Here is a 6,923-nt window from a genome sequence, read left to right as displayed (position 1 = left end):
TGGCAGAACAGATGTTATAATCAGTAGAGGGCAAAGAGGATGGCCAGAGATAATATACCATGCACTATTCCTCACAGTGTACTTGCTCCACACAAGGCAGGAACTTAAACATGAAGGGGGCCAAATGTCCTCCAGGTCCTCCCCCCACCCCATTCCATCTCATTTGATCCACCCCCCTGCCCAGTGAATTTAACACTTTTGACTGCTGGAATTTTGCCCATCCCAGATGTCATGCTCCAGCAGGCTTGGAAGATGGGGTGCAGGTTTTTGGTTTTTTGTTGTTCTTTTTGTTGTTGTTGTTGTTGTTGTTGTTCTTTTTTGCCTAACCGATCAGTTTTTGACCATACATACATGGGCACAAACTCAACTTGTGGCAGATACGTCATCACTCCTCACCTATATATAACCTATAAAGTCTCCCTGCTTTAGTTTGAGGGTGTGATTTGTCTGTCCTCAGTCTCTGGGACCAGAGAACCAGTTGAGGAGTTGCTCTGCTCAAATATACCTCTTGTTATACTTTTTCAATTCACCTTGATCTGGCTTACTGTGTTGGCAGATAAACATTATGGGGGGGGGGGGGAGAAACCTATTAGTTTATAGCTATAAGATTTCTACAGAATGCAGAGACTCTCTGGTCTGACTCACTGGAAATGCTCTAGGGAGTGGTTGGGCAGAGCCTATGGAAAATTCACACCATCAGTTCTTTCATTTCAAAAGAACAGCCATGTCTAATGAGACGAGCCTGGTCTGACCTGATCTCCCCTTCTTCCCCTGCCCCATCACTGCTGTCACCCTATCTCTCCACAAGTCTGGATGATGAACCTGGGCCTAAGACATTGCCAAACACAGCCTGGAGTACCCACTTGGGCCTGGAAGCCAAAGCCATCGAGGAGAGACATTGCTAGGTGCAGAGGTCATCCTGGGCTCTTACCGAAGGGACAGCTCTTCTTCATTCCCTAATAGGTGGGAGTGTAGCTCTGTGAAAAGTCACATGATGTTCCTGAAGGGAGCCCCTTCTGCCCAACTCCTGATCACTGGGTTCAGACTTGTCACAAGAGATTTTTGTGAAGTCACAAAGCTGACTCTCTCTATACAGGGCCAAGGACCAGGACAACCAGGGACTAATTGGATATGACTTAATGAAAGGGAGTTCAGAAAACAGCCTTTGGACCAAAGAGAGGAATGTGGAGCCTGAAAGAGCTCACTAGACCAGCCTCAGTTTGAAGTGGGTGAGGGGATCTGTCAGAGACCTGGGGCTGAGGACAGTTTCTCAGGTTTCATCACTACCTGATGGGAGCTTGGGATTTTGGTCCTTAGCTGTGTGCCTGACTCTTGAGACTCCTTTGGGGGACCTTCCCTAAACTGAATACATATAAGAATCCTGATTGCTGGCATTTATTCCATGGGGAAGGGAAGTTTAAACCTTGGACCCAGAACCACTTTATCCCTTTAATGAAATCCATCTAGGACCATCAGTTTGTTTTGTTTGCTTCCTGAGCAAGAATGGGCAACCATATTTTGCTACATTGAAAAGCAGCCCTGCTGGAGATGATAGCATATGCCTAAAATCCCAGCACTTGGAAGATGGAGGCAGGAGAATTAGGAGTTCAAGGTCAACCTAGAGTGAAAAAAATAAAAATAAAAGGGAGGACTGGACTACTCCTAAAGCCTCAGGCTTGTCTGAACTAAAGGAGATCCTGTCAAAGAAGATGGGGTGGGGATGAAAGAAGGAAAAAATAAAGAAATTAGACTACTCAAAGGAAAAACAAAGGCAGCAGAAGAAATGAGTGCCCAGTGCCCATGGTCTCATTTCCTAAATGTAGAGACTCAACTCCTGAAGAGCCAACCAGAGGAGAACATAGGATGAAAGAGAACACTCAATTTATAAAGTGTGGAAAGGCAGTCGCTGCTGTGGAGGCCACAGTTTTTACAATAAGAGCCACTGATAGAAACCATGTTTTAAAAAGCAACAAGCCTGGTGATAATGGCACACACCTTTAATGCTAGCACTTGGGAGGCAGAGGCAGGCAGATCTCTGAGTTCAAGGTCAGCCTGATCTACAGAGTGAGTTCCAAGACAGCCAGGGCTACACAGAAACCAAGTCCTCTTTTTTTTTTTTTTTTTTTTTTTGGTTTTTTCGAGACAGGGTTTCTCTGTGTGGCTTTGTGCCTTTCCTGGAACTCACTTGGTAGCCCAGGCTGGCCTCGAACTCACAGAGATCCACCTGGCTCTGCCTCCCGAGTGCTGGGATTAAAGGCGTGCGCCACCACCGCCCAGCATCAGAAACCAAGTCTTGAAAAAAAAATTTTTTTATAAAGGCTGCAGAGATAGCTCAAGTAGTGGAGTGCTTGCTGCTCTTCCAGAGGACCTGAGTTCAGTTTCTGGCACCCCCATAAGGCAGTTCACAACCTGCAACAACAACTCCAGGGGACCCAGTGCCGTCTTCTGGCATCCATCAGTACTTATAGACATGTGACTGATGCACATACATAAAGATAAATAAAATCATGTTTCAACGTAGGATTCATGAGCCACTGCTCTGTACCTAGCTCTATATGTCAGAACAAAACAGAAACAAAAACAATAAACCTTACAAGTTAACGGGAGACCAAAATAGGAAAAATTTACCTTGCAGGTTAAGGGATCTGTTTGCAATTAAGACAGTTAGCAAGTTCCTGCTGGACTGTGGTGGTGCATGCCTTTATTATTTGTTTATTTATTTTCGGAGCTGAGGACCAAACCTAGGGCCTTGCACTTGCTAGTCAAGCACTCTACCACTGAGCTAAATTTCCAACGCCTGGTACACGCCTTTAATCCCAGCACCCGGGAGGCAGAGCCAGGCAGATCTCTGTGAGTTCCAGGTCTACAGATTGAGATCCAGGACAGGCACCAACACTACACAGAGAAATCCTGTCTCAAAAAAAAAAAAAAAAAAAGAACAAGTTTCTATTTATGTTTGTTTGACCCATCCAACTGGGACCATCTGTCTTGGGTGTGCTTAATGCCATGTGGGTAGGAGGTACATGGTAGGAAGTATGTTAGGATGTAAGCTTGCCCCGTGATTGGACCAGATGGGAAATATAAATTATACTATGCCTTCATAAGCCTCAACAAAATGTAACTAATCACCTTTCCTGGGAACCCTGGAATGGTCCTGGCCAGAGTCCATCACCCTGGCCAGTATTTAATTAAAGCTTGTTTCAAATTTGGCTCAAAAACTGTGAAACTAGGTCTTTCTCTTATGATTCTTAGGCTCAGTACACACCCTGCATACCTTGAGGTAGGAAGGATGTAGCACATTGTGTAGTCTACTGGCCTCGTTTCAAGGGCCCACAGTCCAGGAACTGAGAAGTCATCCTATCTTTTAAAAAGAGGGCTAGCCAGGTATAGTGCTGCACGTCTTTAATCCCAGTACTTGTGAGGCAGAGGCAGAGGCAGGTGGATCTCTTGTGAGTTCAAAGCCAGCCAGGTCTACATAGTGAGTTCCAGGTCAGCCAGAGCTACATGATGAGACCCTCTCTCAAAATAAAGGGGAGGGGGGAAGAGGGCTATTGGTGCTTACTTTGGCAGCACATATACTAGAATTGGAATGGTGCAGAGATTAGCATAGTACCTGCCCAAGGATGACACACAAATTTGTAACGCATTCAATATAGTTTAAAAACAAAACAAGCCGGGTGGTGGTGGCACACGCCTTTAATCCCAGCACTCGGGAGGCAGAGCCGGGTGGATCTCTGTGAGTTCAAGGCCAGCCTGGGCTACAGAGTGAGTTCCAGAAAAGGTGCAAAACTACACAGAGAAACCCTGGTCTCAAACCCCACTTCCCCCAAAAAATGACTACTAGGGCTGGAGTGCTGTGAGAGAATTATTTGCACTGCAACCCCACTGTGCCAATAAAGCCACCTTGACTCAAGGACTTAGTCAGCAAGGCTGACTGGGATTAGCCATAGAGTTGTTGGAAGACTGGGGAAATTGGAGAGAGGAACAGGAAAAGAGAAGGGACTGGGAGGAGATTTTCTGGGACTTTTGGATGGGAAAAACATGGAGAATAGGGTCAGCCGATTGCTCCAGCACTGTTCCTTGGATTTATCAGGTTTTTATCTCAATTTCTGACTCCTGATATTTAGTATTAGAACAATTTAGGTAAACGTTATACTGGAGTGTAGCTCAGTGTTAGATCACTGGACCAGGATGTCAATGTGTTCCACCCCCAGCATCAGTGAAGGAAAAAAAGAAGAGGAGATCAGGGCAGTGGAGGCACATGTCTTTAATCCCAGCACTCGGGAGACAGAGGCAGGTGGATCTCCGTAAGTTCAAGACCAGCCTGGGTGACAGAGTTCCAAGAAAGGCTCCAAAGCTACACAGAGGAACCCTGCCTCAAAAAACAAAAGCAAAAGAAAAAAACGAAGAGGAGACTGTACCCTGACCCCTTCCCAAATGAGAGGGGAACTCAGAAGACTGAGGACTGCAGCAGAGGAGCAAGCTTCCTCCTCCTCTCTGCGTCTGCAGGCTTGGACTAGGAGTCAGTCATTCGTTTTACTAAGAGTAGGTTCACATTGTGTGCCTCTGGTTGGTTGGATCCCCCAGCTTGCCCCTGCAAAGTCTGGGAAACCCCTTTCCTGTCTCTCTCTCTCTCTCTCTCTCTCTCTCTCTCTCCAAATACTACCCACTCAGAGAGTCTCTGAACAAAGGAAGGCACCAAAAGGCCCAGTTACACGTTCTTGGCAACTATTGAAATGCCCCCCCCCACCCCTGCCACCAGCCACCCAAGTTCTGCATAACAAATCAGCTTTTGACCATACTTGGACACAAACGCAGCTCATGGTGGACACGTCATGACCCCTCATCTACAACCTATTAAATCTCCCTGCCTTAGCTCAGGTGCATGACTTCTTTGGCTTCGTTCTCTGAGACCAGTAATCCTGCCCAGGAGTTGCTTTGCTCCCTATAACTGCTGTTACACTTTTTCAACTCAGCTTGATCTGGTTCACTGTGTAGGCAGAGAAAATTATCAGAGGCAGAAAAACCTATTAGTCTCCTATATGACCAAAGAGTCCTCTTGGCCTTTAAGCCATGTCTTCATGGAGGGCTTCTGGATCTGGCTTCAAGGAATAGAATACTCTGACCCTGGGAAGTTCCCTCATCTATTTTCCATAATTATGTTTTTGCTTCATCTATGACCTTTAAATTGTATTGATACTACTTTTGCACAGAATTTTTTCCAGTAAAATTTTGTGCATAAGTAGATTAAAAAGAGATATGTTGTGGTTTGAGAGACATGACAGGACAGAGTCCTTCCAGTTCTGAGAAATCCCTAGGGTTCCCAGGAACTCAGTCTGAAAAATATGTACCATGTACCTTCCAGGACCTTCCAGGCTTATCCTCTTGCATCTGTGACAACAAAGCATGTCTTTTATGAAGGATGGGAACAAGGCAAAAAAGTGCCACCACATTCAGAGGCCACTTCAGTCCTGCTCAGAATATCTCCTTCACTGCTACTATTAGTAGTTTCAGATCAGTTAATTTCCAACTGGCACATATTGTCAAGCCGCCTTCACCTGCCTTTTCACTCCCAGCTTTACCTCTCATGGGTTCTGAAATCAGCATCTGATTTATTGTGGCCCAAAGCTCACAATAGTTAGGATAAAACCCAGGACCTTACACATGTTAGGCAAACTGGGCTGTATCTGCAGCCTCATATGGTAGGCACATTCATGGGCATAAGCTACCTCTCTGTCCAGCAGACAAAGGATAGCAGTCAGTCTTTTTCTAGATACCTGACTCTGCACTGTGATCCCTATAAACACTTGAATTGTCATTGTTGTGCCCCACCACACACACACACACACACACACACACACACACACACACACACACATTCTGCTAGAGATGAACCCAGGGCCTTACATGTCAGGCAGATGCTTAACCAACTGAGCTATACCCCCAGCAGTGCTTGTCCTTTTTTAGATGTAGGGAACATACTTGATTTCAAAGGGTGTCTTAAGAGGCCTGCATTAAGAACAAACCCTATTTGTTTTCATTACCCCTAGTTACAAATCAGAAGGGAAGCAGTCAAGGGGGGCTCCCTACTCCACAAGTTACACAGGTCTAGATTCCAGAAGCTTTTGTTCCAAAGAATAAATGAGAAGCCAATAGCCTTAGTTCATTCTAAGAGAGCAACAAGTCAGGAGAGCAGACCCACAGTGGAATGGACCTTACTTATTACGGGAATGAGAGCTGCATGGTAGCAGAGGGCAATTACTAGTTTGCCCTTTTGGCTGCAAAGGTAGGAGAAAGAAGTACAGAAATTCCCCAGGGCCAGACAAGGACCAGAATAGGACTGTGTGGTTCTTTGAATCTTTGAATGAGAATGGTCCCATAGGCTCATATATTTGAATATTGGGTCCCCAGTTGGTAGAACTGTTTGGAAATGATTAGGAGGTGTGGTCTTACTGGAGGAGGTGAGCCACTGCAGGTGGGGAGTTTCAAATCCCCACACTATTTTCAGTCAGTCTCTCTCTGCCTCATGCTTGTAGAAGATTGTTGCTTACTGGTTGCTATCAATAGCTTATATAACTTGCTTTATTATACAACCCAAGGCCTCCTGTCCGGGGGAGGTACTTCCCAAAGCTCCTCCCTTGAATCAATTATTAATCAAGAAAATAAACCACAGATATGCCCACAGGCCAATCGAATAGATGCATGCCTATAATCCAGATACTTAGAAGGTGGAGCCAAGAAGATCAGGAGTTCAAGACCAGCCTAGGCTACATATAGTCTGAGGGTAGCTTGAACTACATAATACACTGCTTCAGCAAACAACAAAATGTCCATAACATGATCAAAACTCTTACTGAGTATAATAGGAAGAGTGAACTACAATTTTAGATAATAGTACTACTTTATGTAACTTCAATTTTTAA

At 45.2% G+C, this 6,923-nt stretch overlaps 1 non-coding gene across 1 annotated transcript; it reads left to right on the top strand.

The window, feature by feature from the left end:
- Positions 1-3,554: 3,554 nt before the first annotated feature.
- Positions 3,555-3,658, top strand: LOC118588103. The gene has a single exon (XR_004945507.1). It is a non-coding gene; the product is annotated as a U6 spliceosomal RNA (small nuclear RNA).
- The last annotated feature ends 3,265 nt before the right edge of the window (positions 3,659-6,923 follow it).

Source organism: Onychomys torridus, chromosome 7 (genome assembly GCF_903995425.1).
Source record: "Onychomys torridus chromosome 7, mOncTor1.1, whole genome shotgun sequence".
In the NCBI taxonomy this organism is placed as follows: domain Eukaryota; kingdom Metazoa; phylum Chordata; class Mammalia; order Rodentia; family Cricetidae; genus Onychomys; species Onychomys torridus.
Note: the sequence above shows the minus strand (reverse complement) of the source record. Positions and strands in the feature narration are given on the sequence as shown.